We start from the raw sequence: 22,004 nt of genomic DNA on the forward strand, positions 1-22,004 counted from the left end.
AGAATGGTTGTATATGGATGATGTTGTGACTGCATAAGGAGGAATGGGCGGGGGGGTGGGGTAGTATGTGTGAGTAAATTTTGACACAGCCCGAAGGGATTTCTCCCCGTCCTCGCCTTATATGCAAAGGGGGACGGAGAGGGGGGGTCGCCGATTAAATGAAGCGGCCTTGCTGCGGATGTACTGTGTCTTGCGACACTGCTTCTGACCCAGGGCGGTGGGCAGGGTGCAGGGATGACCCGTCATCCAGGAGGTGCTCAGATGAGAGGAAGGGTGGGAGGGGTGTGGAGTGTATTTAGGGATGAAATGGGTGGGAGTGTTTTTATGCCTTTCCCTTTTTGGCTACCTCCCTTGGAAGGGGGAAAAAGCCTTGGTATATGTATGTATGTATTATTATTATTATTATTATTATTATTATCAATACTATTATTATTATTATCATATGTTATACCGATGCTGTTTGAGGTGTTATACTGAAACAGTTGAAACATTACACATGACTGCCGGACACAGCACGGGCCGGGAGGTGGGAGAAGTGGAGTGGACGGAATGCACGGCGGAGTATGCAGCTAAAAGACGCCCAGGACAACTCAGACATAACACGACAAAATATCACGGTGACATTTATCTTCATATATATATTTCCATTTTTCAAAACTCGTATATTTATTCTTATTATAATTTTATTGATTATGTATCGATACTAATTATTATGTTGTATTATAATGTGATATACCAAGATATGATTTGGTTTGGTATATTATATTATATATTATATTTTATATTGTATATTGTGTCATAGATCGTGTTGTGTTGTATTGTTATTATACATTATTACTATTATTGTATTATATTGTACCGATGCTGTTTGACATGTACTGGAACCAGCCACCAACCACTCCGCAAGGAGGGAACGTGGGCCTGACTCACTATATACACCGCCAACTTCGACCCAGAGTAACACTCCTCTGAAGAAGCTATTGTAAGTGAAACCGGTCAGGAATAAACTTGATAATCAGATAAAGACCCGTGTTTCCCCCTCCACCTTTCCCATAATTTGTCCCAATGTCTCTACATATATATATATATATATATCAGTAAGTAGATAAATAAGTCTATAGAATTAATAATAACATATGGAAATGAAAATATTGTTATATAGAATATAATTTATATATTGTGTTGCTGGGTTGATATTAACATTTGACTTTCCGTGAAAGAAAAACTCTTAGGAAAAGATTAGATAGAATTTTTTTTTGTATCTCGTGCAGAATGGCACGCGAATACACCCCACGACTAAGTAATTAATTTGTACACAGCATATGAAGATTTTATTATCATTGTATATATATATATATATATGTATATATATACATATATATATATATATATATATATATATATACACACTATATATATATATATATATGTATATATATATATACATATATATGTATATATATATATACATATATATATGTAGAAGGTAGAAGGATGCATCTATTGAATTCCATGTAAAAATTGTGACAAATGCTATATTGGTCAGACTGGAAAAGAATAAAATGTAAGGTTAAAACAACATCAGTATAGCGTCAAGAGTGGGTAAATTTCTAATGCATTACTTATTCGCCTACGGGACTTTACTCATTACATAATTTGGGAGGGTGCTAAAGAAAATGTTGAAAATAAATCATATTTGACTAGAAATATAATAGAATCCAGTCTGATCAAAGATACATTTGTCAATAACTTAAATTTAATTCATGGTATGTACAAGCTGGACATTTTTTTTTATGAAAAAGGTAGTGGCCCAAACGTCCATAACCACGAACGGGTCAGGTCGACAATAGAGCCTCACAACCTTCCCCGGTTCCCTTCCTGACCTTATACTCTGTGTATATATTCTTGCGTCCTTTTTTCATTTCTATGTACCCTGAGGATGTCTGAATAGAAGAAAACGCTTGGTCATCAGTTTATCTTTTTCCTTGGCGGTTTTTCCGCATACACACACACACACACACACACACACACACACACACACACACACACACACACACACATATATATATATATATATATATACACGCACACACATATACATATATATATATATATAAATATATGTATATATATATATATATATGTATATATATCTTTTTGACATCAATGAAAATAAGCCCCCTTATTTGGCTGTTTTGATTTATTCCTAGTATATTATTATATTCTTACCTGTAACTCTGTCTAGATTCTTTATGTTTGTTGGTTATCCCATTTGTATTAGTATTGGTTTGAAATGTTTGTGAAATTATATCGTACTGAAATAAATGAACTCAAGTCAAATTAAATAATTTTGAGCATACATGTTTCACGCTATAATTTGTATACATACAAATACTGTACACATACCAACGGCTTTTTCCCCTTATAAGGGAGGTAGCCAAAAGTCAAAGGCATAGGTCCATTCCCACCCATTTCATCCTTACATACTCCACTCCCATTCACCACCCCTCCCTCCCTCTTTTCTTGGCTCCTCCTGTATGAAATGCACAATCGTTCCAAATGGATTCATATAGTAGCTTGGCCGCAAGTAGAGTAAAAAAAGAAAAAAAAAAAAGTACCCATCAGGACGGAGGGACTGGTTAGTTAGATTAATTATATATGTGTATACACACACACACACACACACACACACACACACACACATGACTAAAGAAATGTAGGTAGCTGCCGGTGTGTGTGGGCTTCCTGTACACTGAAAAGGACAATTGGTCGTCCGGACCTCTCATGACCAAAGTGTCAAGAAATGGGATTTTTCCTTCTTCCCATTCTACTTTGAAACTTAAATTACTTGCTAGGTTGTTTAATTCTATGAAGAAGTCATTAAAAGAACCCCATTTTTCATCCCATATAGTAAAAATATCATTTACATATTTGTACCAAAACACCTCCGCTGGTTTAATTTTTGGTAACAAGGTACATTCAAACCACTCCATGTAGATGTTGGCAAGCACTGGACAGATGTTGGAGCCCATGCTGCATCCGTTTTTCTGTCTGAAGAATGAGTCTTTAAAAGAAAGAAAACATTAGTATTAATACACAGACGTGTCAAACTGATTATTTTTGAAACTGAGATAGGAAGTCGCCGATCCTCCTGGGGGCGCCCCGCCGCTCCTCCTGCTGGGGGCGCCCCGCCGCTCCTCCTGGGGGCGCCCCGCCGCTCCTCCTGCTGGGGGCGCCCCGCCGCTCCTCCTGGGGGCGCCCCGCCGATCCTCCTGGGGGCGCCCCGCCGCTCCTCCTGGGGGCGCCCCGCCGATCCTCCTGGGGGCGCCCCGCCGATCCTCCTGCTGGGGGCGCCCCGCCGCTCATCCTGCTGGAGGCGCCCCGCCGCTCATCCTGCTGGGGGCGCCCCGCCGCTCATCCTGCTGGGGGCGCCCCGCCGATCCTCCTGCTGGGGGCGCCCCGCCGCTCATCCTGCTGGGGGCGCCCCGCCGATCCTCCTGCTGGGGGCACCCCGCCGATCCTCCTGCTGGGGGCGCCCCGCCGATCCTCCTGCTGGGGGCGCCCCGCCGATCCTCCTGCTGGGGGCGCCCCGCCGATCCTCCTGCTGGGGGCGCCCCGCCGATCCTCCTGCTGGGGGCGCCCCGCCGATCCTCCTGCTGGGGGCGCCCCGCCGATCCTCCTGCTGGGGGCGCCCCGCCGATCCTCCTGCTGGGGGCGCCCCGCCGATCCTCCTGCTGGGGGCGCCCTGCCGAAACTCCTGCTGGGGGCGCCCGACGATCCTGCTGCTGGGGGCGCCCCGCCGATCCTCCTACTGGGGGCACCCCGCCGATCCTCCTGCTGGGGGCGCCCCGCCGATCCTCCTGCTGGGGGCGCCCCGCCGATCCTGCTGCTGGGGGCGCCCCGCCGATCCTCCTGCTGGGGGCGCCCCGCCGATCCTCCTGCTGGGGGCGCCCCGCCGATCCTCCTGCTGGGGGCGCCCCGCCGATCCTCCTGCTGGGGGCGCCCCGCCGATCCTCCTGCTGGGGGCGCCCCGCCGATCCTGCTGCTGGGGGCGCCCCGCCGATCCTGTTGCTGGGGGCGCCCCGCCGATCCTCCTGCTGGGGGCGCCCCGCCGATCCTCCTGCTGGGGGCGCCCCGCCGATCCTGCTGCTGGGGGCGCCCCGCCGATCCTGCTGCTGGGGGCGCCCCGCCGATCCTCCTGCTGGGGGCGCCCCGCCGATCCTCCTGCTGGGGGCGCCCTGCCGAAACTCCTGCTGGGGGCGCCCGACGATCCTGCTGTTGGGGGCGCCCCGCCGATCCTCCTGCTGGGGGCACCCCGCCGATCCTCCTGCTGGGGGCGCCCCGCCGATCCTGCTGCTGGGGGCGCCCCGCCGATCCTCCTGCTGGGGGCGCCCCGCCGATCCTCCTGCTGGGGGCGCCCCGCCGATCCTCCTGCTGGGGGCGCCCCGCCGATCCTGCTGCTGGGGGCGCCCCGCCGATCCTCCTGCTGGGGGCGCCCCGCCGATCCTGCTGCTGGGGGCGCCCCGCCGATCCTGCTGCTGGGGGCGCCCCGCCGATCCTCCTGCTGGGGGCGCCCCGCCGATCCTCCTGCTGGGGGCGCCCCGCCGATCCTGCTGCTGGGGGCGCCCCGCCGATCCTGCTGCTGGGGGCGCCCCGCCGATCCTCCTGCTGGGGGCGCCCCGCCGATCCTCCTGCTGGGGGCGCCCTGCCGAAACTCCTGCTGGGGGCGCCCGACGATCCTGCTGCTGGGGGCGCCCCGCCGATCCTCCTGCTGGGGGCGCCCCGCCGATCCTCCTGCTGGGGGCGCCCCGCCGATCCTGCTGCTGGGGGCGCCCCGCCGATCCTCCTGCTGGGGGCGCCCCGCCGATCCTGCTGCTGGGGGCGCCCCGCCGATCCTGCTGCTGGGGGCGCCCCGCCGATCCTGCTGCTGGGGGCGCCCCGCCGATCCTCCTGCTGGGGGCGCCCCGCCGATCCTCCTGCTGGGGGCGCCCCGCCGATCCTCCTGCTGGGGGCGCCCCGCCGATCCTCCTGCTGGTGGCGCCCCGCCGATCCTGTTGCTGGGGGCGCCCCGCCGATCCTGCTGCTGGGGGCGCCCCGCCGATCCTCCTGGGGGCGCTCCGCCGATCCTCCTGGGGGCGCCCCGCCGATCCTGCTGGGGCTCCCCGCCGATCCTATGGAAGCCCTGCGGCTCCTCAGGGAGCCCCCGTGGCTCTTCTGGGGGTCCCCGTGGTTCCTTTGGGGGCCCCAGGTTGAGAACCACTGGCCCACACAAATTAGTCATCCCTATATCCTCCCCTCCGTCTCAGATTACCTAACTTCAATGTGGCGCGTATGTGTATATGTATATGTGTATGTGTGTGTATGTGTACATATGTTTTTGGACATGTGTGTGTGTATATGTGTATGCACATGTGTATGTGTACATGTCTGTTTGGACGTGTGTTTTTACGTGTCCGTTTACGTGTGTACCTGTGCATGTGTTTTACGTGTGTTTGTCTGTGCATGTGTGTGTAAAAGTGTGTGTGTGTACATGTGTGTATGTGCACATGTTTGTGTGTGTACATGTGTATATATATATGTGTGTTTATGTGTACATGTGTGTTAGTCTACATATGTATGCACATGTGTGTGCGGACATGTGTATGTATATACATGTGTGTCTGTGTACATGTATGTGTGTGTACTTGTGTGCGTGTTCATGTGTGTGTGTACATATGTGCATGTATATGTGTGTGTATACATATGTGTGTACATGTGTGTTTACGCATATGTGTTTGTGTGCGTACATATGTGTGTATATATATTTGTGTGTGTACATACAAAAGTACATGGGTGTGTTTGTGTGTACATGTTTGTTTCTGTATGTGTGTGTTTGTGTACCAATGTGTGTACATTTGTGTATATATGTGTATGTGTGTATATGTGTGTTTGTGTATATGTTTCTTTTTGTACGTGTTCTTGTGTACGTCTGTAAATATATGTCTGTGTGTGTGTATGTGTGTGTGTATTTACCTAATTGTATTTACCTAGTTGTATTTTACGGGAAGGGGAGCTATCCTCGTGATGTCCCGTCTTTATATCTCATTTTATCTAAATTAATTTTGAATTCATATATTGTTTTTGCACACACTACTTTCTCATCTAACTTGTTCCAAATGTCTATTACTCTGTGAGGAAATCTATTCTTTTTCAGATATCTTCTATAGCTGTCTTTCTTTCCGTGTCCTCTTGTATTTCTTTCATCCCATTTTAATGTGTGTGTGTGTGTGTGTGTGTGTATGTGTGTGTGTGTGTGTGTGTGTGTTTTTGTGTGTGTGTGTGTGTTTGTGTGTGTGTGTGTGTGTGTTTGTGTGTGTGTTTGTTTGTGTGTGTGTGTGTGTGTGTGTGTGTTTGTATGAGTGTGTTTGTGTCTGTTTGAGTGTGTGTATATGTGTGTATGTGTATGTGTGTGTGTTTTATGCGTGTGTATGTCAGTATGTATGTATGTGGATATTTGTGCCTGTGTCTGTGTCTGTGTGTCTGTATGTGTGCGTATGTGTGTGTGTTTGTGTGTGTGTATGTGTGTGTGTGTGCGCGCGTGTATGTGTGTGTGTGTGTGTGTGTGTGTGTGTGTTTTAATACGTGTGTATGTCAGTATATATGTGTGTGTATATGTGTGTGTCTGTGTCTGTGTGTCTGTACGTGTGCGTATGTGTGTGTGTTTGTGTGTATGTGTGTGTGTGTGTGTGTGTGTGCGTGTGTGTGTGTGTGTGCGTGTGTGTGTGTGTGTGTGTGATTCATTGTGTGTGTGTGTGAGTGTGTGATTCATTGTGTGTGTGTATGTGTGTGTTATAATACGTGTGTATGTAAGTATGTACGTGTGTGTATATGTGTGTGTCAGTCTGTGTCTGTGTACTTGTACGTCTACGTATGTGTGTGTGTTTGTGTGTGTGTGTGTGTGTGTGTGTGTATGTGTCTGTCTGTGTGTGTGTGTGTCTGTGTGTGTGTGTGTGTGTGTGTGTGTGTATGTTTTTATACGTGTGTATGTCAGTATGTATGTCTGTGTCTGTGTGTCTGTTCGTGTACATATGTGTATGTGTGTGTGCGTGCGTGTGTGTGTGTGTGTGTGTGTCGGTGTGTGTGTGTGTGTGTGTACAAAGGATTACAAAGGCGGAGCATGCCGACAGGAGACCTTTTGATCCATATCTAGGTCGGATGCAAAAAAAAAAAAAAAAAAAAAAAAAAAAAATCATAATAATAAATTAAAACTATAATAATGTAAAAATAACAAATAAAATACATAAATAAATGCATAGGTATAGTTGAATAACAAACAAAAGGTAAATAGTAAATGATTATAAATTGTGTGTGTGTGTGTCTACTTTGTGTTCGTATATGTATTTTTGTATGCATATGTGTTTCTGCATTAGTATATTTGTGTGTTTTTTATGTTTCCTTGTGTATGCATGTTTGTATTTGATTGTATATGTGTGCATACATGTACATGTATGTGTGTGTATTTTCTTGTGTAGATGTGTAAATGTATGTGTGTGTGTTTGTGTGTGTGTGCGTTTGCGTGTGCCCGCGCGCGCGTGTGTGTGTGTGTGTGTGTCTGTGTGTGTGTATGTATGTGTGTGTGTGTGTGCGTGTGTCTGTGTGTATGTGTGTGTGTGTGTGTGTGTGTGAGCTATGGTGAGCTATGCTCGTGGTGTGTGTATGTGTGTGTGTGTGTGTATTCACCTCGGATCTGCTGCAGTCTCTGTCGAGACAGCCAGACACCACCCTACGGCAGTGAGCTCAGAGCTCCTTATTAGCCGATCTCTGGGTAGGTCTGAGACCACTCACACACCACACACCGGGACAACAAGGTCACAACTCCTTGACTAACGTCCCGTACCTACTCGCTGCTAGGTGAACAGGGGCTACACGTGAAAGAAGACAAACCCAACTTATCTCCGCCCGACCGGGGAATCGAACCCCGGTTCTGTGTGTGTGTGTGTGTGTGTGTGTGTGTGTGTGTGTGTGTGTGTGTGTGTGTGTGTGTGTGTGTGTGTGTGTGTGTGTGTGTGTGTGTGTGTGTGTGTGTGTGTATACTTATATATTGGGCTACAAATAGGAGCAGCACGTACGACTCTGAATTCTACTGACTTGCAGTCTCTGACCGATTATACCATAGGCCGCACGACAATTATTGTTTTTAAAAGTAACAAATTTTCTTTGAACATTATGAGAGAACACGCCACCTATATTTCTTCTGTTAATTTCTATTAACACTAAGAAATTTTTAACCACGAATTTGTTTGATAACTGAACCTGTCACCATGATATAATTATATGAAATTAGTACACGTTGTATTCTCCTCGTTTGCTCACGTATATCTTTCTAGTAAACTATATTTTTCAGACTTGATGCTGACAGATTAATGTTGGAGGATATCATTCTTATATTAATTCTTTTTTTTTCTTTAGCAGACCTGGCGACATTTGGCGAGCGCGGGAGGGTGAGAGGAGAGGTTGGTTGGGTTGCGTGTCGACGTGACGTGACGGTAAGCAGGCCAGCCAAGGAAGACTTCTGAACCTCCTCCCCCTCCCTTCCTTCCACTTTCGCTTTCGATGATGGAAACTTCGAGCATTTATGAGAGTAGGAAAATTTACGGAGGGAGGAAAATATATATACATACATTGGTGGTGCAAAGAACTGTTCATCTGACAATTGACTACACCACACGAATTTGTTTTGCCTCTCGTGCACAAGGAGGAGAAGTCATTGCGAGAGAGAGAGGAAAAAAAGTTCATAATACACATGATGAAGATTTGACAAGTTTAAATACTCTCGTTCTACCGGTCGGCCTACTTTCAATTCAATTTTCCGGGTCTACTGGCTTATCATATATATATATATATATATATATATATATATATATATATATATATATATATATATATATATATATATATATATATATATATATATATATATATATATATATATATATATATATATATATATATATAAGTATAAATATATATATATATATATATATATATATATACATATATATATATATATATATATATATATATATATATATATATATGTATGTATGTATGTATGTACATATATATATTTATATATATGTATGTATGTACATATATATATATATATATATATATATATTTATATATATGTATGTATGTACATATATATATATATATATATATATATATATGTATGTATGTATGTATGTATGTACAGCTGCACAGAAAACTATCGTTAGTAAATCACGCTAATAATTTTGACAATAAACAACGAAACTATTTGAGACAAGTTGAAGTCTCCATCGGAAATAAGATTATCATGTCATAGTGAATCCATATGAACTCCAGAACTATTATTCGATTCATATTCATTCAGAAGGAATTCGAACAATTCGAACCCCAGAAATACCAACCCTTCGGTATCATAAGGTTATGTTCATTAGCGAATGTTTCGACACCCCTACTAACGATAGTTTTCTGTGTAAATGTACACACACATATATATATATATATATATATATGTGTGTGTGTGTATATAAATTTGTTTTATTTATTTATTTATTTTTCTTTTTTGTGGTAAATTTCTTTTGCATGATATTTCGTCACTTTCACCATCTGGCCTACATATTTATACTCTTCAACTTCTTGAAGACTCTCCTCACCGATTATAATCCCTTTACTTTGAACTTTCGTGTTAAACATTACTTTGGTCTTACTCTTATTCATTCTTTAGCCTACTTTGAGACTTTCCTCGTTCATATCACTCAGAATATCTTGCAAGTCTTCCGCTTTTTCTGAAATAAGACTAATGTCATCTGCAAATCTTAGGTGGTTCAAATATTCGCCATTAATCTTCAAACCTTTCTCTTCCCAAGTCAACCTTCTGAAAATCTCTTCCAAACAAGCTGCAAATAATTTGGGTGAAATGGTATCGCCTTGCCGTACTCCTTTCTCGATCTTGATCTTTTCTGTATCTTTGTGTAGTCGGATTATAGCGGTACCTTTCGCATAAATCAGAAGAGTAGAATTGGGGGGAACGAGAAGGAGATTATTCTTGTAGGGGACGACTTCGAGGTCTTTCCAATAGAGACTCAAAACAGGAAAGCAACGCTACACTAACCTCTTAAAAATGACAGCAAGGTCATTTATAGATGTCTACCCTAGTTAGTGCTGCTGCCTGGCGATTTCATTCAGTTGCAAAACAATGCCTTTACTTAAATCAATGAATTCTATATAACCTGTGAACAGTGGGTAATGCCGGCCATACACTATCATGTACGCCTGAAAAGTTACGCCTGTCAGGTATGCCATGGATTCTCGAGAAGATGAGTTGTACTTTCTCTCCTTATTATCTCAGGCGACCTGACAACTGATCGAATTTTCATCAGTTGTCAGGTCGCCTGAGAGGCTAGTTTTTCCCGCCATACACTATCAGGTATACCTGACAGGCGTGACTGTTCAGGCGTACCTGTCAGGTGTACACATGATAGTGTATGGCCGGCCTAACTCGTGGTCGATCAACTATCTTTTTTTCGGGAGAAGAAGAGGACTTCTTTTAAGACCTTACCTCCGGGTTTCTTCCCGACGTTGTTCTACTTTGACGTAACATCCTTTGATATTGCCTCCTGATTAAAAAGAAGCATAAAGAAGTCGGCATTTAGCTTGAGATTGTTGGGAATCTTGCGTAGACTTTCTCCTGAATGGGAAAGTCTACATAAGACTCCCAACATTTAGTCGGCCAGCCAGGTACTTACTCCGACACCGCAGCCTCTCCTTCTTCGAGAGAGAGCGCTTCCAGTAACACACAGTCCGGATTTTTGGATAATTCAGACCTTCCTTCTATTGTGAGGGAAGTACCAATTAAACCAGACGAACTTGCCGACTCTGTCGCCGGTTCATCCTCTATAGAACACACCTTGTGTTATTGGTAAACTCTCCTCCCTCCTTCCTTCCTTCCTTCCTTCCCCTCACGTGAACCTACTACACTTTCCTTCCTCAATTCTTTTTCACCTTTCTAATGTGTGTGTGTGTGTGTGTGTGTGTGTGTGTGAGAGAGAGAGAGAGAGAGAGAGAGAGAGAGAGAGAGAGAGAGAGAGAGAGAAAGAGAGAGAGAGAGAGAGAGAGGGCGGGGAGGGAGACAGAGAATAATTAGATGACAACGTAATGAAAGTTTCACTGTTGGACGGTGACGAGAGTGTTAACAGGGGGAAGGGGGGGAGGGAGGGTCATGAACGATGACAGGGGGGTCAGTGCCCCAAAGGAGGTCAAAGGTCGGAGGTCATCATCGACTTTGGGGGAGCCGGAGAGAGGTGGAGGAGGTGGAGGAGGAGGAGGAGGAGGAGTCCACGAAGGAGCGAGCGAGCGAGCGAGCGAGCAGGGGCTGCTGCTGGACTCCTCAGGGGCTTCCAAAGGAGGTGGAGGAGGAGGAGGAGGAGCTGGCCATGACTGTGAGTCGCATTCATTCCAAGTGTTTCTACTACACAAAGACGTAGATAGAGGTTCACTCGACTTTTGGCTTCAGACGATGTACCACTACGTTCTTGCCCGTTCCTATCTCTCTCTATATCCTATTCTTCGTCAGTGCCCCTCCCCTCCCCTCCCCTCCCTGGCGGGTGTACATTTGTCCTGGAATGCCAACAGACAGACAGATATCTCCTGCGGTTTTGTCAGTCGTTTTATTATTTTTGAGACATGGTTCACAAGTTAGCTTATGCATATTACATGTATTGATACAAACCATATGTGTGTGTATATATATATATATTATATATATATATATATATATGTAATATATATATACATATAAATATATATATATAATATATATACACATATACAGTAAACAGTCCATACACACCCACCTGCCAAGTGTACCCTTAAGGTGCTTCTCTTATATTCTAATCTAAGATATTTGGTTTCTACCTGACAAGAAAGGCTCAGAATTAATAAAAAAAAAAAAAGAGCTTCAAAGGAGAAGTAAACAAACAAACGCATCGAATTATAGAATTTGTTGAAAGAATCAGCCGGTGGCTCCAAAAGATTCATTCACCCACGTATGTGAAAGTTTCTGAAGGAGGCTAATTAACTTCTAACTTCAGGAGCATCGTATACTTAACGGGTAACAAACACTTAGGACAGTTTGGGGCTGGATAAACACTGACGACCCGCGCGAGGGGCTGCAGCCAACCGTGTCTACAACAGAACGTCGAAAGAGAGAATGTCGAATGGTCAAAATGTCGACACGACGTATGATCGAATGCGACAGAGTGCGGGGTGATCTAATAGAGGTTTTCAAGTGGATCAAAGGCTTTAACAAGGGTGATGCAAACAAGGTCATCATAATAAAACAACAGGGCAGGACTCGCAGTAATGGGTATAAACTGGACAAATTTAGATTTAAGAAGGAAATAGGCAAGAATTGGTTTACTAATAGGGTGGTCGATGAATGGAATAAATTTAGTAACCATGTAGTAAGCGCTGAAACTATCAGTTGTTTTAAAAAACGATTAGACAGCTTTATGGCTGGGGATGACAGGTGGTGATGGATATGGAGCTGCCTAGTGTAGGCCTTATGGTCTCTTGCAGTCTCTTTTATTCTTATGTTTTTATGTTCTTATGAAATATGCATTTCGCTGATTATTCGGTCATGTGTGCCTTTTATATATGTGGCACTTGACCAATCATGACTAAAAGAGGTTGTTTGAAGTTGGACATTGTTTTAAAGAAAATCTTACTCGGCAATAAATTTCCCAAATTACTCGACCCATCATGGAAGGCTCTTGAGATGTCGAATGAAGAGGGGGGGGGGTGCAAAAGCCAAAGCAGTGAGCTGCTGCTGCTGTTCATTAAGTCTGTGTGCAAAACCGCCGTCGTTCGTTCACGTACATTTGACGCAAACCCACATCCACACACACTACCTACCTTTCTCCAGTGCGGCGCTTGGGCAAAGTGAAAGAAGAAGAAAGAGGCTTCGACCTTCTGCACAGACAGGATGATATCCTTTGCAGCTTCCATCTTAGCACGTTCAAAGTCACTTCTGTAAAAATTGACTTTGAAATCCAGACCGCGTTGTGATGTACCTTCTTAGATGGCTGGCTGAGAAGATACGACAATAAGCGTCTTTGGTTTTCTTTGTTGTCAACACGAAAAGGAGAGGCAGCATTTGCTGCCCCATCAGTGGTGCATGCAGGGTGTAGAGTTGGTCAAACAATGCCATCACCGTACCATACCGAAGAATTTGATCAATTTCTCCGGTTGTTGTTGTTTGAACAAAGCACTATGATCCGATCATTGTTGCCAAAACTGATATCAGCCATAATCCAAGGGTGCCCGCCCCCTCCCTTGTTTTGTCTTGGTGTAAGGAGGATCAGGTAGGGTAAGGTCTGTAGCACTACGAGGGAGGTAAGCCCGGCTGGCTTTTACGACGCTGCCAGCCTCTGAATCAGCCTTTTGATGCTCGGCTCCTCCGGAAGATATTCACGAGCCTCTTCTGAAAGATGGCGGCTGGGGGGAGAGTTGTTTGTGGCATATCATTCGCGACGTCGTCCCTTCCAAAGTTTCTTTGGCGGCGATGCGCCTAATCCTGGACATCGATTGCTGGACCTTAACCCTTGCAGGATTTAGTCCATGTACATATATTGTGAGCTTTTGTGGTTACTATCACATCATCAACAGTTACAGCTTTTCCTGAACAGGTATGGTCCCCGCAGCGCCAGTATATTTTTTCCTTAACACATTTGGTGTAAAGGAAACCTTCGTATGAAAGTTTTTTTTTCCTCCTTTTTAGCAACGAAGAATTCTGCCATGTTTTCTTTCGATTGCATTCGAATGAATGTAGTTCAGGAAATTATTTTCAAGTTAGAATATTCACTTTATGGACAGACAAGAAAGTTTTTTCCTCCTTTTTGTAATTCGAATGAATGTAGTTCAAGAATTTATTTTGAAATTAGAATATTCACTTTATGTACAGTCAAGAAAGTTAATTAGGGATAGCACCAAGTTTTTTGTGGATATTTCAGTTATTGCTGTTGAGCGTGAACACAGGCTTGCATTTTTCGATAATTTTATGTACACAATCCGGTCGATATATAAAATTTCGACATTTTGTCGCAGTCGACATTCTGTCGTTTCGGCATTCTGTCGTTTCGACATTGTGTCGTGCACCGTATGGCATCATGTCGCTCTCGCAGTACAAAAGCCTCATAAACTGTTATATTTCGTGTTTATCACTTTATGAAATCATATTTTCATTTCATTTTTATAAAAGATATATATTTGAATAAATTATAAAATCTAAGCTAAACAGATTAACACAAAAAACAAGCAAAGTAACCTGTCGCACGTAATGACGTCATGTCGCTCTCGCAGTACAAAAATCTTATAAACCGTTATATTTCGTGTTTATCACTTTATGAAATTATATTTCACGGATTTTTTTATATAAAAGAAATATATATGAATAAATTACAAAATGAAAACTAAATAGATTAACACAAACCTTTCGCGCGTTATGACGTCATGTCGCTCTCGCAGTACAAAAATCTTATAAACTGATATATGATGCGTGTATCACGTTACGATATTATATTTCACGTTTTTACATAAAAGAAATATATTCGAATAAACTACAAATAAAAACTAAATGAATTAACACAAACCCATGCAAAGTAACCTTTCGCTCTTTATGGCGTCATTTCGTTCTCCCAGTACAAAAGTCTTATCAACTGTTATATTTCGTGTTTATCACTTTATAAAATTAAATTTCACGTTTTTTACATAAAATAAATATATTCGAATAAACTACAAAAAGAAACCCACTCAAAGTAATCTTTCACGCGTTATGACGTCGTGTCGCTCTCGCAGTACAAAAATCACATAAACTGTTATATTTCGTATTTATCACTTTATGAAATTATATTTCACGTTTTTATAGAAAAATGTATATTTGAATATATTACAAAATGAAAACTAAATAGATTAACACAAACCCACGCAAAGTAACCTTACACTTGTTATGACGTCATGTCGCTGTCGCAGTACAAAAATCTCATAAACTGTTATATGTCATGTTTATCACTTTATGACGTTATATTTAACGTTTTTTATATAAAAAAATATATATGAATAAGTTACAAAATGAAAACTAATTAAATTAACACAAACCCACGCAAACTAACTTTTCGCTCGTTATGACGTCTTGTCGCTCTCCCAGTACAAAAATCTTATAAACTGTTATATTTAGTGTTTATCACTTTATGGAATTTTATTTCACGTTTTTTACATTAAAGAAATATATTTGAATTAATTGCATAATCAAAACTAAATAGATTAACACAAACACACGCAAAGTAACTTTCGCACGTTATGACGTCATGTCGCTCTCGCAGTACAAAAATCTTATAGACTGTTATATATCATGTTTATCACTTTATAGAATTATATTTCACGTTTTTTTTATACAGAAGAAATATATTCGAATTAACTACAAAACGAAAACTATATAGATTAACAAAAACCCACGCAATGTAATATTTCGCTCGTTATGACGTTATGTCGCTCTCGCAGTACAAAAATCTTATAAACTGTCATATTTCGTGTTTGTTACTTTATGAAATTGTATTTCACGTTATTTATATAAAAGAAATATATTTGAATAAATTACAAAATGAAAACTAAATAGATTAACTCAAACCCACGCAAAGTAACCTTTCGCGCGTTATGACGTCATGTAGTACAAAAATCTTATAAACTGTTATATATTGTGTTTATCACTTTATGATATTATATTTCTAGTTTTTTATATGAAATAGATATATTTGAATAAATTACAAAATGAAAACTAAAGATTAACACAAACTCAAGCAAAATAACCTTTCGCGCGTCATGACGTCATGTCACTCTCGCAGTACAAGAATCTCATAAACTGTTATATCTCGTGTTTATCACTTTATGAAATTATTTTTCACGCTTTTTATATAAAATAAATATATTTGAATAAATTATAAAATGAAAACTAAATAGATTGACACAAACCCACACAAAGTAACCTTTCGCGCGATATGACGTCATGTCGCTCTCGCAATACAAAAATCTTATAAACTGTTATATCTCGTGTATATCCCTTTATGAATATATGTTTCACGTCTTTATATAAAAGAAATATGTTTGACTTAAAAGAAATGAAAACTAAATAGATTAACACAAACCCACGCAGAGTAACCTTTCAATCATTATGACGTCATGTCGCTCTCGCAGTACAAAAATCTCGTAAACTGTTATATTTCGTGTTTATCACTTTATTTGATTATACAGGTATTTCACGTCTTTTATATAAAATGAATATATTTGAATAAATTACAAAATGAAAACTAAATAGATTAACACAAACTCTCTCAAAAGTAGCCTATCGCGCGTTATGACGTAATGTCGCTCTCGCAGTCCAAAAATCTCATACACTGTTATATTTCGTGTTTATCACTTTATTAGACTATATATTACGTTTCTATATAAAAGAAATATATTTGAATAGATTACAAAATGATAACTAAATAGATTAACACAAACCCATGCAAAGTAACCTTTCGCACGTTATGACGTCATGTCGCTCTCGCAGTACTTAAGTCTTATAAACTTTTATATTTCGTGTTTATCACTTTATGAAATTGTATTTTACGTTTTTTATATATAAGAAATATATATGATTAAATTACACAATGAAAGCTAAATAGATTAACACAAACCCACGCAAAGTAACCTTTCGCACGTTATGACGTCATGTCGCTCTAGCAGTACAAATTTTTTATAAACTGTTATATTTTGTGTTTATCATTTTATGAAATTATATTTCACGTTATTGATATAGAAGAAATATATTCTAATAAGCAACAAAATGAAAGCTAAATAGATTAACACAAACCCACGCAATGTAACCTTTCGCTCGTTATGACGTCATGTCGCTCACGCAATACAATAATCTCATAAACTATTATATCTCGTGTTTACCACTGTATGAAATTATATTTCACGTTATTATATAAAAGAAATTTATTTGAATAAATTACAAAATAAAAAAAAACTCATAAACTGTTATATTTCGTATTTATCACTTTATGAAATTATACTTCACGTTTTTTATATAAAAGAAATATATTTGAATAAATTACAAAATGAAAACTAAAGAGATTAACACAAACCCACGCAAAGTAACCTTTTGTGCGTCATGACGTCATGTCGCTCTCGCAGTACGAAAATCTCATTTCGTGTTTATCACTTTATGATATGATATTTCATTTTTGTATAATAGAAATACATTTTAATAAATTTGTTATTACGAACATATATATATATATATATATATATATATATATATATATATATATATATATATATATATATATATATATATATATATATATATATATATATATATATATATATATATATATATATATATATATATATATATACTAGCCAAATTACCCGCGCGTTGTCGCGAGTTCATGAATAGTCCTTAACGTAACCATACCCCATCTTAACCTTTAACCCTAACCAAAATATATTCTTTTGAAATTAGATATAGTTATCCAAGTACCTGGAGGGATAAGGTATCAGAAACTTTCAACACCTCGGTTTATGTTAAATCCACCAATCAAGGACATTGCCTAAATGGATCAAGCGAGCGAGTGCCCTCAGAGGTACAAGGATTCGACAAAAGGTGCCTTTATTGGAAGAGCCCCCACCCACACACTGCAACAACTGGAGGGCCGTGCACTCAGAGTTGGAAAGGAAGGGCCACGCAAGTCCTCATCAACAACGGATTTGCCAACAAAGACATTGAAAGAATAACTACGAAGGTAATGGACACGTGGTACCTGAAAAAGGAAGATGACCAAACACCAAAAAATATTATTAACATATTTTATAAATCATCCTTCTCCACGGCATACGAGGATGATGAGAGAATTATGAAGCAAATCATCAGAGGGAACGTCAAGCCGACTTCCGCAGACACCAAAATTATTTTTTAAGATATATTACCAAAATAAGAAGACATCAAGCCTACTCATCAAGAACAACAACAAGCCCATCACCGATAAACTTCAGAGATCGCATGCCATATATAGGTATACGTGTAACCTTAAACTGATGACGTCACGCACCGCTCAGCCAATGGGAAGACAGACCGTACCTAATCCGCAGCAATCCAGCCAATCACCATCCACCTTCCTGATATAAACGTTGAGGATCTTCATGGAATCTCCATTACTTCAATTGCCACTGGGGAAGCACCAGGAGGTGCGAAAACTCGTTTTGGCTTTCGACTAGGCCTATATCTATACCGTGACATACGACGAATTATTCGGACTCCTGCCTATGGAAGGCAAAGTCGCCTTACGAAACAGAGAGGAGACTGACAAAAAAGTTTCGTCACAACAAGCTTGCCATTTCATTCAATGATATATACATGTATAAATAAAACATATTTCCTTTGTAAAATACATACCCCTTGTGAAACACCGCCGTTGTAAAATAAATACCCATTTGTAAAACATATACCCCGATCTGCGTGAAAAATTACTCCTTTTGTAGAATAAGTACCCCATCTTCGTGACAAATATACCCCCTTTGTGAAATACGAACCTTTTTTTTTTAAATAAGTACCCTTTCGTAAGATATATACCCCCACTGCATTCGTTGTGAAATATGAACTCTGCGTGACAAATAGACCCCCTGACGATTAGGTTAGGTTAAGCTAGATTAAGATGCATTGACAATTACGTCGATGGGGTCCATTTTCCACGGGGGGTCCATATTTCACAAATATAATACTACGAGCCAATCAACATTTTCTATGAAGAACAGAAACACTGAAACATTATATATGTAATATATATATATATATATATATATATATAATATATACATATATATATATAAATGTACACATACGTATATATATATATACATATATATATATATATATATATATATATATATAATATATACATATATATATATAAATGTACACATACGTATATATAATTATGTCTTCCTTGGTGTCTGCACAGAGACAGGCTTACCAACTTTACGGTGTAAGATACGGCATACAAACTCACAAATACATACATACACACATGCGTACATAAATATACACACGATTATACATAATGATTTTTTTATCAAATGCTAGTTCTATACTAATTAAAGGAATTATGAAAACAAATGATAATGAAATGAGTAGCGAGATAGACGACGATTTCAACAAGACGTCGGAGAATTATTAATTACACTGTACATCAAATTTCAGGATTAAGAAGAAAACATAGTACTCATGTGCGTTTTATTATGAAGTTCAGTGTGCTGAATTCAAATTTGATAACAAAAATTTCATGCCACGTCACAATTTTTTGTAAATCGCTGTTTTAATAATTATGCAATTAATAGAGATTTCCAAGGTTCCATAAATGTGTTTTGCTCCCAAAGTCAGATTAAATGTCTTCATTGTATTTATTTAATTAATATATAATGAATCGGCATGTTTGTTAGCTTTATATGATGTATTAACCTACAATCTATTATTTACTTCTTCTTTTATAAGACGCCTCAGGCGTGTCACGCTTCAGGTTCCAACAGAAGTCAGCCAGCATAGCAGGGCTCCATTTTCCCTTGTACCTGTTTTCCATTGACGCTATATCTTGATGGAACCTCTCTCCATGTTCATCACTCACATCTGCTGCATTCTCTGGGAAGAAGGACAGATGAGAATGAAGAAAGTGTATCTTCAGTGACATATTGCATCCGAGATCTTGGTAGCATTTGATTAGCCTCTCCACTTTACGCTCTCGCTGGGACTCTTGGTGCTTTCCCAGAAGCCCTTTGCATACATCTTTGAATGCATGCCAGGCCGCTAGCTCAGGTTCATCCATCGTCGCCTCAAAGTCCTCATCATTTATAAGCTTGCGAATCTGAGGGCCTACAAATATACCCTCTTTAATCTTGGCATCACTAATTTTAGGGAAGATCCCTTTGAGATACTGGAAACATGGCTTGTTATGTTGCAGTGCTTTGGTAAATTGCTTCATTAGGCCTAGTTTTATATGCAGTGGTGGCAAAATGATTTTCTCCTTCTTAACTAGTGGCTCATGAATTACATTATGGCATCCAAGCGTCATAGATTCCCGAGATGGCCATTCTGAGCGTATATAATGTTCTGATCTGACCCTACTGTCCCACTTGCAAAGAAAGCACATAAATTTGGTGTATCCAGTTTGTAGCCCATTAAGTATGGCTACTACTTTCAAGTCTGCACAAATCAACCACTCATGCTCTTTGTAACTTATGCGGTCTAGAATAAAAGCAAGGTTCTCATATGTCTCTCTTAAAATGACTGAGTAAGCAACTGGAACTGAAGGCATGGTGTTCCCAATGTGCAACAGAACTGCTTTTATGCTGTAAAGGGATCCATCTATGAATAGCCTCCACTCATTGGGTTCATAAGACAGCTCAAGGGCACTGAATAGGCCTCTGATATCATTACAATAAGTCAAGTTGTTTTCCAAAGTGAAGAAATCCTGTAGATTTGCAGAACGCTTCCTAAATACTGTAATTCGAGCTTCTTCATCCAACAGGTGCCATTGTTACAAACGTGAGGCCAGGAGTTCACTCTGTTGCTTAGTAAGTGTTAGATCACGAACTAGATCATTGAGTTCTGGTTGGGTGATGAGGTGTGGTTTCTTATCAGATTCAAGTTGTGTCATATAAGTTGCATCTTGAGATTCTGAATCGTCTGAGTTGCTCGTGTCATCGCTTGGTAGTTCAGAGGGCGGCTGTGGTACAGGAATATCACTTGAATGTAGACCTGGGCGAATAGCAGACTGAAGATCTGGATACACAATAGATTTCTTGCCTTTTCTGTTGCGACCTGCAGGAAAATAAAATAAAATCAGACTAAAAATGGATACTATTGGTTGTGATCACGTGCAAAAATAGTGGAAGTGCAACTTATTATGTATTTCGATCTTTTTTATTGATACATCTCTTGAAAATATATATAAAAACAGTAAAAAATTAACACTGAACACCCACCTTTAATATCCGTTAAGCAGAAGTAGCAATCTGTTGAGTGGTCCTTTGGCTCCCTCCAGACCATTGGTACGCCAAACATGAGGCCAGTCCCTTTGCCTTTCACCCAGGCAGAAAGGGAACTTGTACACCTGACACAACATATGTGAGGTGCCCAGCTTTTGTCCTGGTCACCCAATTTACATCCAAAGTACAGCTCATAAAGTTTCTTTACACGTTGAGTCACCTGTCTCTTGTATTGCCTTAATGTAACTGATCCACATATATAACAAAACTTGTCTGGCGAATTCTTGCATTCTCTAGGCATCTTAACTCTGTATCCTGTTAAGAAAAAAAAACACATAGCTATGTGAAAAATTATATAAATGGTAAAAGCAACAAAAAATACCGTTCAGATAGACATTGCAGGCACTGCTATTTACGAAGAACTGGAGGGTCACAGAAAGAAACGGATGTTATATTCGTGATCTACGCAAAAAATAACTCTAGAAAAGGATAGTCTCATTTCCGTTTTTTTTTTCATTGTTATACAGTGTAATTAAAAAAATCAGTCTATAAACAAATAAACGAAATAAAATATATAGAATAAATAGGTAGACAGATAAATAGATAAATAAATAAATGGATAGTAAATAAATCGATACATAAATAAATAGATGAAGAGATAAATTTATAAACACATATACACCTAGATAAATAGATAAATAAAGATATATTAATTAACAAAAATATAGATAAATAAATACACAAATGAATAAATAAATAAATAAGCAAATTAATATAGGTAAATAAATAAGTATACAAGTGAAAATGTGTATATATATATATATATATATATATATATATATATATATATATAATATATATATATATATGTATATATATATGAATAAATAAGAATAGAT

Source organism: Oratosquilla oratoria, unplaced genomic scaffold (assembly GCF_046742065.1).
Source record: "Oratosquilla oratoria isolate Oo_2021 unplaced genomic scaffold, ASM4674206v1 SCAFFOLD256, whole genome shotgun sequence".
Lineage (NCBI taxonomy): Eukaryota > Metazoa > Arthropoda > Malacostraca > Stomatopoda > Squillidae > Oratosquilla > Oratosquilla oratoria.